Below are 16,240 nucleotides of genomic sequence, written 5' to 3' on the forward strand. Positions count from 1 at the left end.
GATCCCGACGCCTGAGGAGTGGACACCACCTACGCTCCAGTAGGATCTACCCCTCTTCCATTGTCGTGAAAAGAGAGCCTCGTCCCGCTGGTCCCGGAGGTGGACTTCCTGCAGAAAACACATGCTGAAGGGAGAAGATGCCAGCTGATTAAAAACAGATGTGCGCTTTAAAACGTTCCTCAAACCCCTGACATTCAAGGTGACAATATTAAAATTGGCCATGAAATGTTAAAAAGGTAAAATACAATTACAAACAACACACTAAAATAATAAAAGCCAGCCATTAAAAACAATACCGCATTACTGCCCCCCCTCCTCAGTCAAACCCAAAAGGCCCCCCAGTTCCAGCCCCCCCAGGTACTCCTGTTCATTTGCTTTGTCCTGCACACTACTGTACTCCTGGGGGGGCGCAGGGGACTGTCCCAAGTCCCACACCAGATGGGGGGCCCCCAATGTCGGGGAGGGGGGACTCTCTCGGCCTTGGTCCCCGGCCGCCACTGCTGGCAAGGTGGCAGCCGGAGGGCTGGATGCGTCGGGTTGTGCCTCCCTTCTGCTCTTCTTCCTCCTCCGGGGGGATGCGCCGCTCTTTCTCCTCCTGCTGCTGACACCTGGAGCCAGGACTGGAGACCCCTCCTGCATTGCAGTCGCTGTCGCTGGGGCCTCCTCCACCTCGGCCAGGGCATCTCCTCCTGCCCCCGCCGCCGACTGTTCCTGCCCGGACGTGGGGGCTTGCGCTCCCCCACCACTCTCCTTGCCGACAGCTCTGCTGCCTAACAGAGCGTCGGCGTATGACGTTTTCCGTTGGGGGCAGGAACGAGCCAGATGGTCCTCACCGTTGCAGTGGATGCAGCGACGGGGGCCCTTGCAGTCCCTGGCCATGTGCCCCGGCTCCAGGCAGTTGCGGCAGCGCAGGTTGGCGCATCCCTCCAGAGTATGTCCAAAGGTGTGACACTGTCGGCAGAAGGGAGGCTGTCCGGAATAAAACAAGTAAGCCTTATTGCCCTGTAGATTAAAATAGGCTGGGGGATGACTAAACCCGCCCGCCCCATTAGCGTCCGGGCGCAGGCGGGCCTGGAACTGGCGTCGACCAGTCCAGATCCCCAGCTCATCCCGGATGTCCTTGTGGCCAGGAAGGAGGTCCACATACTTGTTCAAGAACTGGCGGACGGCTTCGCCGGACACATGCGGGTTAAAACAATGTACCGTAATTACCCGCTTGTCGGGCCACCACAGCGGCTCGACGGTGTATCGTCCCAGGAGAGGGTGCTGGGCCCTCTCCTTGCTCCGCTCCAGGACCTTGGTGTAGCTCTCGTCGGTGGACAGGGTGACCTCGAAGAACTGGAAAGGTCCATTCCGCTGCACACACAGGATGTCCTCCATGCGCAGGCCCAGCTCCCCGAAGGCCACCTCCCGGATGAAGGCCAGGCGGTCGGGGAAGGTGCCTACCTCCCCTTCGGCCCTCCAGCAGAACCGGGCGGTATTACGCAGGCCACCGCCTGCTACCAGCCACGGCCCGCTGAAGGGCTTCCTCGCAGCTCCGCCGGCCGTCGACATCCGGGATGGTCCACCGACGTCGTTCCTGGAGCAGAGTCCTCCTGCCGCCGTGGTCCCGACGTCCGCCGTGGTCCGGCCGCCGTCCGCCAATCCGGGATGAGCCGAGGAATGCTAAACTATAAAAGCAACTAAAAAATAAAAACACCAGTTCACCCGGCAGGGCGGCGGACAGGCCACCAGCCACTGCGGGATCCCCAGCCTAATAAAAACGAAAATAAAAGCAGGGATAAAAGGCTAAAAGGAAGGCACGGGTCGCCCCGTGGCAGCGGCGGTCAAGCCACCTACTGGTCACGCATTAGGGTCACCGTGCCTTCCTCTAAAAAACCCGACGCAGTCCGTTAAAAGCGATAAAAAGAGCGTAAAATCCACTTGATCTTAGCCAAAAGGCCGAGAAGCGATAAGAACTGATAAGAACAGATACTACACTTGATCTTAGCCAAAAGGCCGAGAAGCGATACCCACAAATTGCGCCCCGCCGGGCGCCGGCATGCGGGATGCCGACGGAGCTGGCGCGGCTCAGCCCTCACCAGCCCCTCTGGCAGGTGTCGCCCGGCGAGTCCACGCGTGATCCAGGGAGACCACAGCCGCGCCACCGGGCACCTAACGCCAGCCGCTAAGCCGGGCCCAGTCTTCCTTTGACAGCAGCAGTGCAGCTCTGCTTGGGCAGAGCCTCCAAAAATACCATGAACTCATCGCTATCCCTCTCCACGGAAATCTTTAGTAAAAGGCGAAAGATTTATACGGGATGAAGAGAGACCCGAGTCGATATGGGGCCGCCGCCAAGCCCGTCGCCGTTAGCCGGGCCTGCGTGACGCCCCCGCTCGGAGTAGAATGCCCAGGGGCGTCGCAGCCGCCGTCCTCGGGGCCCCGACTCCTCCCTGTCCTCCTGTCCTCTCAAAAGACAGCAATCATTTTAACAAACATGAGGGGAAATTCAAAAGGCAAAGATGACATCATGCCTTACCTCAGCGCAGCTGTCCACCGCACAAACAGTGTGTCACCTTCCTTTAAAAAAAAAAAAAAAAAAAAAAGAAAAAAAGAAAAACGGCGGGAAACGGGGGCCACGCACAGACAGGGCCCCCCCCCTCACAGCACTCAGTCTATTAGTCACTCACTCACTCACTCACTCACTCACTCACTCACTCACTCAGTCAGTCAGTCAGTCAGTCAGTCAGTTCTGCCTTTCGACAACAGGGGGCAGTAGAGGTGCACCATTCCCGGAAGCACTGCAATACCGGGTCGATGCGTGGAGCGGACGGGGCAAGCCCCACTTCCGGCTCCCTGTTCCAAAAATCCGTTTAATATGTGGTCCCCTCCATGGGGGACGTATCAGATATTAAACTGATAAGAACAGATACTACACTTGATCTTAGCCAAAAGGCCGAGAAGCGATACCCACAAATTGCGCCCCGCCGGGCGCCGGCATGCGGGATGCCGACGGAGCTGGCGCGGCTCAGCCCTCACCAGCCCCTCTGGCAGGTGTCGCCCGGCGAGTCCACGCGTGATCCAGGGAGACCACAGCCGCGCCACCGGGCACCTAACGCCAGCCGCTAAGCCGGGCCCAGTCTTCCTTTGACAGCAGCAGTGCAGCTCTGCTTGGGCAGAGCCTCCAAAAATACCATGAACTCATCGCTATCCCTCTCCACGGAAATCTTTAGTAAAAGGCGAAAGATTTATACGGGATGAAGAGAGACCCGAGTCGATATGGGGCCGCCGCCAAGCCCGTCGCCGTTAGCCGGGCCTGCGTGACGCCCCCGCTCGGAGTAGAATGCCCAGGGGCGTCGCAGCCGCCGTCCTCGGGGCCCCGACTCCTCCCTGTCCTCCTGTCCTCTCAAAAGACAGCAATCATTTTAACAAACATGAGGGGAAATTCAAAAGGCAAAGATGACATCATGCCTTACCTCAGCGCAGCTGTCCACCGCACAAACAGTGTGTCACCTTCCTTTAAAAAAAAAAAAAAAAAAAAAAGAAAAAAAAGAAAAACGGCGGGAAACGGGGGCCACGCACAGACAGGGCCCCCCCCCTCACAGCACTCAGTCTATTAGTCACTCACTCACTCACTCACTCACTCACTCACTCAGTCAGTCAGTCAGTCAGTCAGTCAGTTCTGCCTTTCGACAACAGGGGGCAGTAGAGGTGCACCATTCCCGGAAGCACTGCAATACCGGGTCGATGCGTGGAGCGGACGGGGCAAGCCCCACTTCCGGCTCCCTGTTCCAAAAATCCGTTTAATATGTGGTCCCCTCCATGGGGGACGTATCAGATATTAAACTGATAAGAACAGATACTACACTTGATCTTAGCCAAAAGGCCGAGAAGCGATACCCACAAATTGCGCCCCGCCGGGCGCCGGCATGCGGGATGCCGACGGAGCTGGCGCGGCTCAGCCCTCACCAGCCCCTCTGGCAGGTGTCGCCCAGCGAGTCCACGCGTGATCCAGGGAGACCACAGCCGCGCCACCGGGCACCTAACGCCAGCCGCTAAGCCGGGCCCAGTCTTCCTTTGACAGCAGCAGTGCAGCTCTGCTTGGGCAGAGCCTCCAAAAATACCATGAACTCATCGCTATCCCTCTCCACGGAAATCTTTAGTAAAAGGCGAAAGATTTATACGGGATGAAGAGAGACCCGAGTCGATATGGGGCCGCCGCCAAGCCCGTCGCCGTTAGCCGGGCCTGCGTGACGCCCCCGCTCGGAGTAGAATGCCCAGGGGCGTCGCAGCCGCCGTCCTCGGGGCCCCGACTCCTCCCTGTCCTCCTGTCCTCTCAAAAGACAGCAATCATTTTAACAAACATGAGGGGAAATTCAAAAGGCAAAGATGACATCATGCCTTACCTCAGCGCAGCTGTCCACCGCACAAACAGTGTGTCACCTTCCTTTAAAAAAAAAAAAAAAAAAAAAAAAAAAAAAGAAAAACGGCGGGAAACGGGGGCCACGCACAGACAGGGCCCCCCCCCTCACAGCACTCAGTCTATTAGTCACTCACTCACTCACTCACTCACTCACTCACTCACTCACTCAGTCAGTCAGTCAGTCAGTCAGTCAGTTCTGCCTTTCGACAACAGGGGGCAGTAGAGGTGCACCATTCCCGGAAGCACTGCAATACCGGGTCGATGCGTGGAGCGGACGGGGCAAGCCCCACTTCCGGCTCCCTGTTCCAAAAATCCGTTTAATATGTGGTCCCCTCCATGGGGGACGTATCAGATATTAAACTGATAAGAACAGATACTACACTTGATCTTAGCCAAAAGGCCGAGAAGCGATACCCACAAATTGCGCCCCGCCGGGCGCCGGCATGCGGGATGCCGACGGAGCTGGCGCGGCTCAGCCCTCACCAGCCCCTCTGGCAGGTGTCGCCCGGCGAGTCCACGCGTGATCCAGGGAGACCACAGCCGCGCCACCGGGCACCTAACGCCAGCCGCTAAGCCGGGCCCAGTCTTCCTTTGACAGCAGCAGTGCAGCTCTGCTTGGGCAGAGCCTCCAAAAATACCATGAACTCATCGCTATCCCTCTCCACGGAAATCTTTAGTAAAAGGCGAAAGATTTATACGGGATGAAGAGAGACCCGAGTCGATATGGGGCCGCCGCCAAGCCCGTCGCCGTTAGCCGGGCCTGCGTGACGCCCCCGCTCGGAGTAGAATGCCCAGGGGCGTCGCAGCCGCCGTCCTCGGGGCCCCGACTCCTCCCTGTCCTCCTGTCCTCTCAAAAGACAGCAATCATTTTAACAAACATGAGGGGAAATTCAAAAGGCAAAGATGACATCATGCCTTACCTCAGCGCAGCTGTCCACCGCACAAACAGTGTGTCACCTTCCTTTAAAAAAAAAAAAAAAAAAAAAAAAAGAAAAACGGCGGGAAACGGGGGCCACGCACAGACAGGGCCCCCCCCCTCACAGCACTCAGTCTATTAGTCACTCACTCACTCACTCACTCACTCACTCACTCACTCACTCACTCAGTCAGTCAGTCAGTCAGTCAGTCAGTTCTGCCTTTCGACAACAGGGGGCAGTAGAGGTGCACCATTCCCGGAAGCACTGCAATACCGGGTCGATGCGTGGAGCGGACGGGGCAAGCCCCACTTCCGGCTCCCTGTTCCAAAAATCCGTTTAATATGTGGTCCCCTCCATGGGGGACGTATCAGATATTAAACTGATAAGAACAGATACTACACTTGATCTTAGCCAAAAGGCCGAGAAGCGATACCCACAAATTGCGCCCCGCCGGGCGCCGGCATGCGGGATGCCGACGGAGCTGGCGCGGCTCAGCCCTCACCAGCCCCTCTGGCAGGTGTCGCCCGGCGAGTCCACGCGTGATCCAGGGAGACCACAGCCGCGCCACCGGGCACCTAACGCCAGCCGCTAAGCCGGGCCCAGTCTTCCTTTGACAGCAGCAGTGCAGCTCTGCTTGGGCAGAGCCTCCAAAAATACCATGAACTCATCGCTATCCCTCTCCACGGAAATCTTTAGTAAAAGGCGAAAGATTTATACGGGATGAAGAGAGACCCGAGTCGATATGGGGCCGCCGCCAAGCCCGTCGCCGTTAGCCGGGCCTGCGTGACGCCCCCGCTCGGAGTAGAATGCCCAGGGGCGTCGCAGCCGCCGTCCTCGGGGCCCCGACTCCTCCCTGTCCTCCTGTCCTCTCAAAAGACAGCAATCATTTTAACAAACATGAGGGGAAATTCAAAAGGCAAAGATGACATCATGCCTTACCTCAGCGCAGCTGTCCACCGCACAAACAGTGTGTCACCTTCCTTTAAAAAAAAAAAAAAAAAAAAAAGAAAAAAAGAAAAACGGCGGGAAACGGGGGCCACGCACAGACAGGGCCCCCCCCCTCACAGCACTCAGTCTATTAGTCACTCACTCACTCACTCACTCACTCACTCACTCACTCACTCAGTCAGTCAGTCAGTCAGTCAGTCAGTTCTGCCTTTCGACAACAGGGGGCAGTAGAGGTGCACCATTCCCGGAAGCACTGCAATACCGGGTCGATGCGTGGAGCGGACGGGGCAAGCCCCACTTCCGGCTCCCTGTTCCAAAAATCCGTTTAATATGTGGTCCCCTCCATGGGGGACGTATCAGATATTAAACTGATAAGAACAGATACTACACTTGATCTTAGCCAAAAGGCCGAGAAGCGATACCCACAAATTGCGCCCCGCCGGGCGCCGGCATGCGGGATGCCGACGGAGCTGGCGCGGCTCAGCCCTCACCAGCCCCTCTGGCAGGTGTCGCCCGGCGAGTCCACGCGTGATCCAGGGAGACCACAGCCGCGCCACCGGGCACCTAACGCCAGCCGCTAAGCCGGGCCCAGTCTTCCTTTGACAGCAGCAGTGCAGCTCTGCTTGGGCAGAGCCTCCAAAAATACCATGAACTCATCGCTATCCCTCTCCACGGAAATCTTTAGTAAAAGGCGAAAGATTTATACGGGATGAAGAGAGACCCGAGTCGATATGGGGCCGCCGCCAAGCCCGTCGCCGTTAGCCGGGCCTGCGTGACGCCCCCGCTCGGAGTAGAATGCCCAGGGGCGTCGCAGTCGCCGTCCTCGGGGCCCCGACTCCTCCCTGTCCTCCTGTCCTCTCAAAAGACAGCAATCATTTTAACAAACATGAGGGGAAATTCAAAAGGCAAAGATGACATCATGCCTTACCTCAGCGCAGCTGTCCACCGCACAAACAGTGTGTCACCTTCCTTTAAAAAAAAAAAAAAAAAAAAAAAAAAAAAAGAAAAACGGCGGGAAACGGGGGCCACGCACAGACAGGGCCCCCCCCCTCACAGCACTCAGTCTATTAGTCACTCACTCACTCACTCACTCACTCACTCACTCACTCACTCAGTCAGTCAGTCAGTCAGTCAGTCAGTCAGTTCTGCCTTTCGACAACAGGGGGCAGTAGAGGTGCACCATTCCCGGAAGCACTGCAATACCGGGTCGATGCGTGGAGCGGACGGGGCAAGCCCCACTTCCGGCTCCCTGTTCCAAAAATCCGTTTAATATGTGGTCCCCTCCATGGGGGACGTATCAGATATTAAACTGATAAGAACAGATACTACACTTGATCTTAGCCAAAAGGCCGAGAAGCGATACCCACAAATTGCGCCCCGCCGGGCGCCGGCATGCGGGATGCCGACGGAGCTGGCGCGGCTCAGCCCTCACCAGCCCCTCTGGCAGGTGTCGCCCGGCGAGTCCACGCGTGATCCAGGGAGACCACAGCCGCGCCACCGGGCACCTAACGCCAGCCGCTAAGCCGGGCCCAGTCTTCCTTTGACAGCAGCAGTGCAGCTCTGCTTGGGCAGAGCCTCCAAAAATACCATGAACTCATCGCTATCCCTCTCCACGGAAATCTTTAGTAAAAGGCGAAAGATTTATACGGGATGAAGAGAGACCCGAGTCGATATGGGGCCGCCGCCAAGCCCGTCGCCGTTAGCCGGGCCTGCGTGACGCCCCCGCTCGGAGTAGAATGCCCAGGGGCGTCGCAGCCGCCGTCCTCGGGGCCCCGACTCCTCCCTGTCCTCCTGTCCTCTCAAAAGACAGCAATCATTTTAACAAACATGAGGGGAAATTCAAAAGGCAAAGATGACATCATGCCTTACCTCAGCGCAGCTGTCCACCGCACAAACAGTGTGTCACCTTCCTTTAAAAAAAAAAAAAAAAAAAAAAAGAAAAAAAAGAAAAACGGCGGGAAACGGGGGCCACGCACAGACAGGGCCCCCCCCCTCACAGCACTCAGTCTATTAGTCACTCACTCACTCACTCACTCACTCACTCACTCACTCACTCACTCAGTCAGTCAGTCAGTCAGTCAGTCAGTCAGTTCTGCCTTTCGACAACAGGGGGCAGTAGAGGTGCACCATTCCCGGAAGCACTGCAATACCGGGTCGATGCGTGGAGCGGACGGGGCAAGCCCCACTTCCGGCTCCCTGTTCCAAAAATCCGTTTAATATGTGGTCCCCTCCATGGGGGACGTATCAGATATTAAACTGATAAGAACAGATTTTTTTTTTTTTTTTTTTCTGTAACCAGTCAGAGTTGGATACCCGTCGCTTCATCAACTCGGCCAACCTTCACTCATCATTCCGGCTATTTCAAATTCAATTACAATTTTTATTTCAATCAATAAAATATTACAATTATAATCTCCTTAAAAGGATTTCAAACAAGACATTAACACACCGTTAAAATTCAGCCCATATCAGAGTTTAAAATTTAAATATAAAATACATAAACCACACCAGACATTCAATAAATAAGCAAATATTAATCAAAAACCATTGAGTGTCAGTGGTTATTTTCAAAATCACCCCCAGGCTTAAAATCCCATTGCAAAGGGTTTCCGATCCTTGTGAACTTTATGGTGTGACACTGAAAAAAAAAACATTAACGCACCACCAAGAAAGGCACAGTATAAGGTGCGTGCGTTCACAACTCACGTGCCACACCGACCTTCCTGGATGGAGCTCGTACTCACCAAGATGTTAGTGGGGCTATGGCCGCAGAAGGCCCTTCCACCTTTCCTTGGCCTCGTGATAGCCCCACTGGATGATGTCCCGCTCCATCCTGAAATCCAAGTCCGCCACAATCTTTCGATATAATCCCCAGGCCCTCAAATCTGCCCCTTTATGGATGAGTGCCGACCTTGCATTCCAAAGTTCACGTTTGGTCATGCTGATCAGCAGCCACATCCGGGGCGGGAAGGGAGTCTGAGGACCTTGGGGCCACCCCATCATCACCTTATCGTAGGACAACACAAACTGCGGGTCTAGTTTCCTGCACAGGCCTTGCACTGATCTCCAGACCTCCCTGGCATACCCACAGTCCCAAAAGGCGTGCCTGAGGGTCTCCTCCTCTGAGCACTCGGGACGTGGGCAGCCTGAGTGTCTGGTCAGCTTGTGCCTGTACAGTACATCCCTGACCGGCAGCTTACCATGCACACACTGCCAGTTCAGGTCCTGCAGCCGGTTATCCAACCCCTTGGGCTGGATCCTGGTCCAGGTGTCCTTCTCCAGGCCCAGCACAGCACGGGTTCCCCTCTTCACCAGCACAGCCCGATACAGGGCTCGGTGCCTGGTGAGGGTCCCTGGGGGGAGACCTGCCGGAAGAGACTTACTCCACTTAATAGCATGGTGATAGTGGGTCGGCAGCGTCTCCGCCTTGGGCCCGGCGTTGGACCACGACGTCAACAGACGTCTCATGGGCAGGGCCAGCCACAAGTGAACAAAATACTGGTGGGGGTGTTCTAGGGGAGCCACCAGACGTGCACAGATCTGGGAGAAGAACAGGCAGTCAAGCTTGAGAGGGAAGTCAGGAACATCCCTCCCCCCACTGTCCTTTCCAAGGTACATCACTTCCCTCCTCACATACTCATACCTGCCGCCCCAAACAAGGTTAAACACATCCTTAGTTAAGCCTCTCCGCATGAAGCGGGGCATGGGGAACACATGGGTGAGGTAGAGGAGGGTGGGAAGGATATCAACCTTCAAGGCGAGAACCTTACCCAGGAAGGACAGGGACCTGGCCTTCCACATCCCCATCTTCCGCCTGGCGATCGTCAAACGCTCTTCCCAGTTTACCCGGGCAGCACCTTTCGAAAGAAAGTTAACCCCCAACACCTTGAGAGGGCCGCCGCAGAGAGTGAGCCCCCCCGGGACGTCCTCTCTCGCCTTCCAGCTGCCAAAGTACTTGACCACCGACTTGCTAAGGTTAAGTGCAGCCCCGGAGGCCTTCCCGAACGCCTGCACCAAGCCCAGGGCGTGACCGAGCGCATGGTCCGAGCACACAAACAGAGTGGTATCGTCTGCGTACTGGGCCAGCTTTACCGTCAGGCCCCCACTCCCTGGCAGGATCAGGCCGTTGATACCTGGATGGGCACGGATGGCGCTCGCCAACGGCTCTATATATAGAGCGTAGAGGAGGGGGGAGAGAGGGCAACCCTGCCTCACTCCACTTGACTGGGGAACCCAATCACTGAGGGAACCATTAATCGACACATGGCTACCAACCTCAGTATAAAGCGCATGAACCCATCCCAAGAACTTAGGCCCAAAACCTAGCCTGCTCAATACCCCAAACAGGAAGCAGTGGTCCACTCGGTCAAACGCCTTCTCCTGGTCCAAGCTAACGAGTGCCAGAGGGACATTCCTGTCCTCAGCCCAGGCGATCGCGTCCCGAATTAAATGTAAATTCCAAGTCGCAGATCGACCCGGGACCCCGCAAGTCTGGTCACTATGGACCAGGTGGGTCATGGCCTTTTTTAGGCGCTCAGTTAGGGTCTTTGCTATGATCTTTGCATCTACGCAAAGCATTGTCAGGGGTCTCCAGTTGCCAAGTTCGGCACGATCGCCCTTCTTGTACAACAAAGACAAGACCCCTGACCGCATGCTCTTGGTGAGCATGCCCTGACGCTGCACGTCCTCAGCCACTTCTAGCAGCTCCGGCCCGAGGACTTCCCAAAACGTGGAATAGAATTCCACGGGGAGTCCATCGAGACCAGGAACTTTGCGCCGGTTCATTTTGCCTAGCACCTCAGTCAGCTCGGCTAGAGTGAAGGGGGCATCTAAGCTGTCCCTTGCCTCACTGGGAAGACTAGGTTTGAGTTTAGATAAAAACTGCTCCCCTAGCTCAGGTTCGGTCTCCCTTTTCTTAAAAAGGTCACCGTAAAAACATTTAGCAACCTCCAGCATCCGGGCCGAATCGGAGACCAGGTTGCCTCCTTGGTCCCGGAGGGCAGTGAAACACTTTTCCTCACGGGCCAGTTTCACCTTATTAAAGAAGAAGGCTGTACATTTCTCATTCTCCTCCCTTTCCAAAGCCCTGGCCCAAAACAAGGAGGCCGCAGCCGATTGCTCGTGCAGGCCCCTCAGCTTAGCTTTGGCTGCCTGCACCTCCTCAAAGTTAAAAGCCCCTCCGTTGTTGTGGCGGGCATACTCCCTCTGCAGCCTGGTCTCTAGCCGTTGGATTTCGTAAAGCCTTTTAGCTTTACGCTGGCCGCAATAGTGGATAGCTAGAGCTCTAACCCTCTCTTTTACGCTCTCCCACCATGCGGCCGTGGAGACGTAGGCTGCCTTACAGCCCCGCCACGCAGTAAAATGATCCAGGAAGAGAGACCTAAAGTCTCTCTCTTCTAAGATCTCCACGTTCAGCTTCCAATAGCCCCTCCCGAAGGTAGGGGCGTCAATGGAAACTGTGGCCTCGACCGATGTATGGTCCGAGTACCACCGTGGAGACCTCAAAACCTTCCTAAAAACAACAGAGGGCGAAGCTAAAATATAATCAATACGGCTGCTGGCCCCACGACTGTTGTGCCAGGTATGGCCCGGATCTGTGGGGTTGCACGTTTTAAAACCATCAGAGAGGTTGAGGCTGCGGATCAAATTCCTAAAATGTTTAGTGCTGACATCCCCTTTCCCTTCTAAAAAAGTATTGAAGTCCCCTCCTAAAATTATGTGTCTATTAGTGACACAAAACTGGGCCAGCTCCTCAAAAAGCGCAATGCGGGACGAGGCCTCCACTGGAGCGTAAACGCACATCGCCCGGATGTGCTGACCTCTCCAGGTGGCGTCCACTCCCAAAACCCTTCCCTGCACTACAGTGAAGGTACTCACATTCTCAAAGGCCCGGTCACCAAAAAGGATGCCGACGCCTGAAGAATGGACACCACCAACGCTCCAGCAGGACTTACCCCTCTTCCACGCTTGTGAGAAAAGAGCCACGTCCCGCTGGTCCCTGAGGTGGACTTCCTGCAAGAAACAGAGATTGAAAGGGGAGGATGTCAGTTCATCAAAGACCGCGGCCCTTTTGACTGGGTTCCTCAACCCTCTGACGTTAACAGTAAAAATTTTAAAATCAGCCATGGGGGGATTAAAAAAAGAATAAAACAATAAGAAATTAAAACCATAAAAATTTTAAAAACTATAAACCCTAAAACCAGCTATTAAGACCCCTGTTCCCCCTCCCCGCTCATGCCCAGAATTTTCCCCAGCATGGAGTCCTCCAGGTAGGCCTGGTCGTTTGGTGAAACCTCCAGGCCCGAAAAGGTAATGTCCTCCTGGGGAAGGGCTGGGGACAACATTGACAAATTCCAACTTATATCTTCTGTTTTGGGGGCGGGGGGCGATACGACCTGTACAGGGGCCTCAGCTGGGGGCGCCGCCTCCTTGGGGGTACCTGTTGCCTCCTCTGCTTCCTTCCTCGTCTTCTTAGTTTTGTCCTTGGGGTCACCCTTCTTCTTCCTTTTGGTGACCCCGGCCCGGGCCTGCGGGGACTGCCCAGCCTGAGCCCGGGGCCCCTCAGCCCCCAACGGGGTCTTCACTGGGGACCTGGCCACTTCTTCCTGGGCCCCCACTGACCTCTCCTGAGGCCCCCCTGGCTTTGGGGCAGGGAGCAGCTCCCGGTCCGGCACCCGCCTCACCTGCCCACCACCCGCCAGAACGCCCGCATAGGAGCGCTGGGGGCAGACACGGGCCAGGTGCTCCTCGCTGCTACAGTGGCGGCAACGTTGGGGGCCCTTACAGTCCTTAGCCATGTGCCCGGGCTCAAGGCAGTTACGGCACTTAAGGTCCGGGCAGTCCTCCGCCTTGTGTCCATGGCCCTGGCACGACCGGCAGAAGGTAGGCTGTCCAGTGTAGAACAGGTACCCCCTGTTGGGCCCGATGGAAAAGTAGGCTGGGGGATGAAGATATCCCCCCTTTCCATCCGGCCGCAGTCGCACCTGAAACTGGCGGCGCCCATTCCACACACCCAGCTCGTCCCGGACGTCTCTGTGTCCTGGTAAAACCTCAACGTGTTTAGTGAGAAAATGGCAGACGGCCTCCGCCGACACGTAAGGATTGAACACATGCACCGTTACCACCCGCTTGTCCGTAAACCACAAGGGCTCAACCGAGTACATATTCAAGAGCGGGTGGTCGGACTTGCTCTGCTCCAGCACCCTCCGGTATGCCTCCTCAGAGGCCAAGGTAACATCCAGAAACCTCTGGGGATGGTTCCTCTGGACGCAGATCAGGTCCTCCAGCTTAAAGCCCAGCACACCAAACACCACCTCCCGGATGAAGAAGACCCTGTCGTGAAACTGGGCCTCTCCATCCAGGTTCCTCCAACGGAACCGGGCCGTGTTAAGCAGACCGCCACCTACCATCGGACCCGGTCCGGAGGAGGGGGTCGTCCCGGCCACTGGAGCCGCCGCTGGGGCCGTCACTGCCGTCCTGGGAGCCGTAGCTGCCATCCTCCAGCTGGGGTGCTCCGGCATCAGCCGTCCCACTCGGAGTGGAGCAAGGCGCAGTGTTCCAGAGGTCCTTCCGCCGTAGTCCAAGACGGGCTGAGCTAAAAACTAGACTAAAAAATAAAATAATAAAAGTGAATAAAAACAAACAAGGGCTGAAAAACACTAAAACAGGATACCAAGGTTCACCCCGTGGCAGCGGCGGTCAGGCCACCTGCTGGACACGCATTAGGATCCCCTTGGTATCCGCTAAACTAAAAAACACGACGGGTAAAACGGCTAAGAAAAACGCCAAAAGTTTTTAAAAACTTGATCTTAGCCAAAAGGCCGAGAAGCGATACCCACAAATTGCGCCCCGCCGGGCGCCGGCATGCGGGATGCCGACGGAGCTGGCGCGGCTCAGCCCTCACCAGCCCCTCTGGCAGGTGTCGCCCAGCGAGTCCACGCGTGATCCAGGGAGACCACAGCCGCGCCACCGGGCACCTAACGCCAGCCGCTAAGCCGGGCCCAGTCTTCCTTTGACAGCAGCAGTGCAGCTCTGCTTGGGCAGAGCCTCCAAAAATACCATGAACTCATCGCTATCCCTCTCCACGGAAATCTTTAGTAAAAGGCGAAAGATTTATACGGGATGAAGAGAGACCCGAGTCGATATGGGGCCGCCGCCAAGCCCGTCGCCGTTAGCCGGGCCTGCGTGACGCCCCCGCTCGGAGTAGAATGCCCAGGGGCGTCGCAGCCGCCGTCCTCGGGGCCCCGACTCCTCCCTGTCCTCCTGTCCTCTCAAAAGACAGCAATCATTTTAACAAACATGAGGGGAAATTCAAAAGGCAAAGATGACATCATGCCTTACCTCAGCGCAGCTGTCCACCGCACAAACAGTGTGTCACCTTCCTTTAAAAAAAAAAAAAAAAAAAAAAAAAAAAAAGAAAAACGGCGGGAAACGGGGGCCACGCACAGACAGGGCCCCCCCCCTCACAGCACTCAGTCTATTAGTCACTCACTCACTCACTCACTCACTCACTCACTCACTCACTCAGTCAGTCAGTCAGTCAGTCAGTCAGTTCTGCCTTTCGACAACAGGGGGCAGTAGAGGTGCACCATTCCCGGAAGCACTGCAATACCGGGTCGATGCGTGGAGCGGACGGGGCAAGCCCCACTTCCGGCTCCCTGTTCCAAAAATCCGTTTAATATGTGGTCCCCTCCATGGGGGACGTATCAGATATTAAACTGATAAGAACAGATACTACACTTGATCTTAGCCAAAAGGCCGAGAAGCGATACCCACAAATTGCGCCCCGCCGGGCGCCGGCATGCGGGATGCCGACGGAGCTGGCGCGGCTCAGCCCTCACCAGCCCCTCTGGCAGGTGTCGCCCGGCGAGTCCACGCGTGATCCAGGGAGACCACAGCCGCGCCACCGGGCACCTAACGCCAGCCGCTAAGCCGGGCCCAGTCTTCCTTTGACAGCAGCAGTGCAGCTCTGCTTGGGCAGAGCCTCCAAAAATACCATGAACTCATCGCTATCCCTCTCCACGGAAATCTTTAGTAAAAGGCGAAAGATTTATACGGGATGAAGAGAGACCCGAGTCGATATGGGGCCGCCGCCAAGCCCGTCGCCGTTAGCCGGGCCTGCGTGACGCCCCCGCTCGGAGTAGAATGCCCAGGGGCGTCGCAGCCGCCGTCCTCGGGGCCCCGACTCCTCCCTGTCCTCCTGTCCTCTCAAAAGACAGCAATCATTTTAACAAACATGAGGGGAAATTCAAAAGGCAAAGATGACATCATGCCTTACCTCAGCGCAGCTGTCCACCGCACAAACAGTGTGTCACCTTCCTTTAAAAAAAAAAAAAAAAAAAAAAAAAAAAAGAAAAACGGCGGGAAACGGGGGCCACGCACAGACAGGGCCCCCCCCCTCACAGCACTCAGTCTATTAGTCACTCACTCACTCACTCACTCACTCACTCACTCACTCACTCAGTCAGTCAGTCAGTCAGTCAGTCAGTTCTGCCTTTCGACAACAGGGGGCAGTAGAGGTGCACCATTCCCGGAAGCACTGCAATACCGGGTCGATGCGTGGAGCGGACGGGGCAAGCCCCACTTCCGGCTCCCTGTTCCAAAAATCCGTTTAATATGTGGTCCCCTCCATGGGGGACGTATCAGATATTAAACTGATAAGAACAGATACTACACTTGATCTTAGCCAAAAGGCCGAGAAGCGATACCCACAAATTGCGCCCCGCCGGGCGCCGGCATGCGGGATGCCGACGGAGCTGGCGCGGCTCAGCCCTCACCAGCCCCTCTGGCAGGTGTCGCCCGGCGAGTCCACGCGTGATCCAGGGAGACCACAGCCGCGCCACCGGGCACCTAACGCCAGCCGCTAAGCCGGGCCCAGTCTTCCTTTGACAGCAGCAGTGCAGCTCTGCTTGGGCAGAGCCTCCAAAAATACCATGAACTCATCGCTATCCCTCTCCACGGAAATCTTTAGTAA

General features: G+C 56.2%; 19 non-coding genes and 1 pseudogene across 19 annotated transcripts in view; all 20 read right to left on the bottom strand.

Moving 5' to 3' along the window:
• Positions 1–1,896: 1,896 nt before the first annotated feature.
• Positions 1,897–2,010, bottom strand: LOC140579981 (U2 spliceosomal RNA; annotated as a pseudogene).
• A 195-nt stretch (positions 2,011–2,205) lies between these two features.
• LOC140580159 (U5 spliceosomal RNA) lies at positions 2,206–2,319 on the bottom strand. Its single transcript, XR_011983926.1, has one exon. It is a non-coding gene; the product is annotated as a U5 spliceosomal RNA (small nuclear RNA).
• A 436-nt stretch (positions 2,320–2,755) lies between these two features.
• Positions 2,756–2,947, bottom strand: LOC140579816 (U2 spliceosomal RNA). The gene has a single exon (XR_011983666.1). It is a non-coding gene; the product is annotated as a U2 spliceosomal RNA (small nuclear RNA).
• A 195-nt stretch (positions 2,948–3,142) lies between these two features.
• Positions 3,143–3,256, bottom strand: LOC140580160 (U5 spliceosomal RNA). The gene has a single exon (XR_011983927.1). It is a non-coding gene; the product is annotated as a U5 spliceosomal RNA (small nuclear RNA).
• A 429-nt stretch (positions 3,257–3,685) lies between these two features.
• LOC140579817 (U2 spliceosomal RNA) lies at positions 3,686–3,877 on the bottom strand. Its single transcript, XR_011983667.1, has one exon. It is a non-coding gene; the product is annotated as a U2 spliceosomal RNA (small nuclear RNA).
• A 195-nt stretch (positions 3,878–4,072) lies between these two features.
• LOC140580161 (U5 spliceosomal RNA) lies at positions 4,073–4,186 on the bottom strand. The gene has a single exon (XR_011983928.1). It is a non-coding gene; the product is annotated as a U5 spliceosomal RNA (small nuclear RNA).
• Positions 4,187–4,622: 436 nt separating this feature from the next.
• On the bottom strand, positions 4,623–4,814 carry LOC140579818 (U2 spliceosomal RNA). The gene has a single exon (XR_011983668.1). It is a non-coding gene; the product is annotated as a U2 spliceosomal RNA (small nuclear RNA).
• A 195-nt stretch (positions 4,815–5,009) lies between these two features.
• On the bottom strand, positions 5,010–5,123 carry LOC140580162 (U5 spliceosomal RNA). The gene has a single exon (XR_011983929.1). It is a non-coding gene; the product is annotated as a U5 spliceosomal RNA (small nuclear RNA).
• A 435-nt stretch (positions 5,124–5,558) lies between these two features.
• LOC140579820 (U2 spliceosomal RNA) lies at positions 5,559–5,750 on the bottom strand. Its single transcript, XR_011983670.1, has one exon. It is a non-coding gene; the product is annotated as a U2 spliceosomal RNA (small nuclear RNA).
• A 195-nt stretch (positions 5,751–5,945) lies between these two features.
• LOC140580163 (U5 spliceosomal RNA) lies at positions 5,946–6,059 on the bottom strand. The gene has a single exon (XR_011983930.1). It is a non-coding gene; the product is annotated as a U5 spliceosomal RNA (small nuclear RNA).
• A 436-nt stretch (positions 6,060–6,495) lies between these two features.
• On the bottom strand, positions 6,496–6,687 carry LOC140579821 (U2 spliceosomal RNA). Its single transcript, XR_011983671.1, has one exon. It is a non-coding gene; the product is annotated as a U2 spliceosomal RNA (small nuclear RNA).
• Positions 6,688–6,882: 195 nt separating this feature from the next.
• LOC140580164 (U5 spliceosomal RNA) lies at positions 6,883–6,996 on the bottom strand. Its single transcript, XR_011983931.1, has one exon. It is a non-coding gene; the product is annotated as a U5 spliceosomal RNA (small nuclear RNA).
• A 440-nt stretch (positions 6,997–7,436) lies between these two features.
• LOC140579822 (U2 spliceosomal RNA) lies at positions 7,437–7,628 on the bottom strand. Its single transcript, XR_011983672.1, has one exon. It is a non-coding gene; the product is annotated as a U2 spliceosomal RNA (small nuclear RNA).
• Positions 7,629–7,823: 195 nt separating this feature from the next.
• LOC140580165 (U5 spliceosomal RNA) lies at positions 7,824–7,937 on the bottom strand. Its single transcript, XR_011983932.1, has one exon. It is a non-coding gene; the product is annotated as a U5 spliceosomal RNA (small nuclear RNA).
• Positions 7,938–8,383: 446 nt separating this feature from the next.
• On the bottom strand, positions 8,384–8,567 carry LOC140579957 (U2 spliceosomal RNA). Its single transcript, XR_011983749.1, has one exon. It is a non-coding gene; the product is annotated as a U2 spliceosomal RNA (small nuclear RNA).
• A 5,727-nt stretch (positions 8,568–14,294) lies between these two features.
• Positions 14,295–14,408, bottom strand: LOC140580167 (U5 spliceosomal RNA). The gene has a single exon (XR_011983934.1). It is a non-coding gene; the product is annotated as a U5 spliceosomal RNA (small nuclear RNA).
• A 436-nt stretch (positions 14,409–14,844) lies between these two features.
• Positions 14,845–15,036, bottom strand: LOC140579823 (U2 spliceosomal RNA). The gene has a single exon (XR_011983673.1). It is a non-coding gene; the product is annotated as a U2 spliceosomal RNA (small nuclear RNA).
• A 195-nt stretch (positions 15,037–15,231) lies between these two features.
• Positions 15,232–15,345, bottom strand: LOC140580168 (U5 spliceosomal RNA). Its single transcript, XR_011983935.1, has one exon. It is a non-coding gene; the product is annotated as a U5 spliceosomal RNA (small nuclear RNA).
• Positions 15,346–15,780: 435 nt separating this feature from the next.
• Positions 15,781–15,972, bottom strand: LOC140579825 (U2 spliceosomal RNA). The gene has a single exon (XR_011983674.1). It is a non-coding gene; the product is annotated as a U2 spliceosomal RNA (small nuclear RNA).
• Positions 15,973–16,167: 195 nt separating this feature from the next.
• Positions 16,168–16,240, bottom strand: part of LOC140580170 (U5 spliceosomal RNA) — a 114-nt gene continuing 41 nt past the window's right edge. Inside the window, exon 1 of the small nuclear RNA XR_011983936.1 lies at positions 16,168–16,240. This exon is cut by the window's right edge and continues 41 nt beyond it. This is a non-coding gene — a small nuclear RNA (U5 spliceosomal RNA).

The sequence above is a fragment of the Paramormyrops kingsleyae genome, chromosome 18 (genome assembly GCF_048594095.1).
Source record: "Paramormyrops kingsleyae isolate MSU_618 chromosome 18, PKINGS_0.4, whole genome shotgun sequence".
Lineage (NCBI taxonomy): Eukaryota > Metazoa > Chordata > Actinopteri > Osteoglossiformes > Mormyridae > Paramormyrops > Paramormyrops kingsleyae.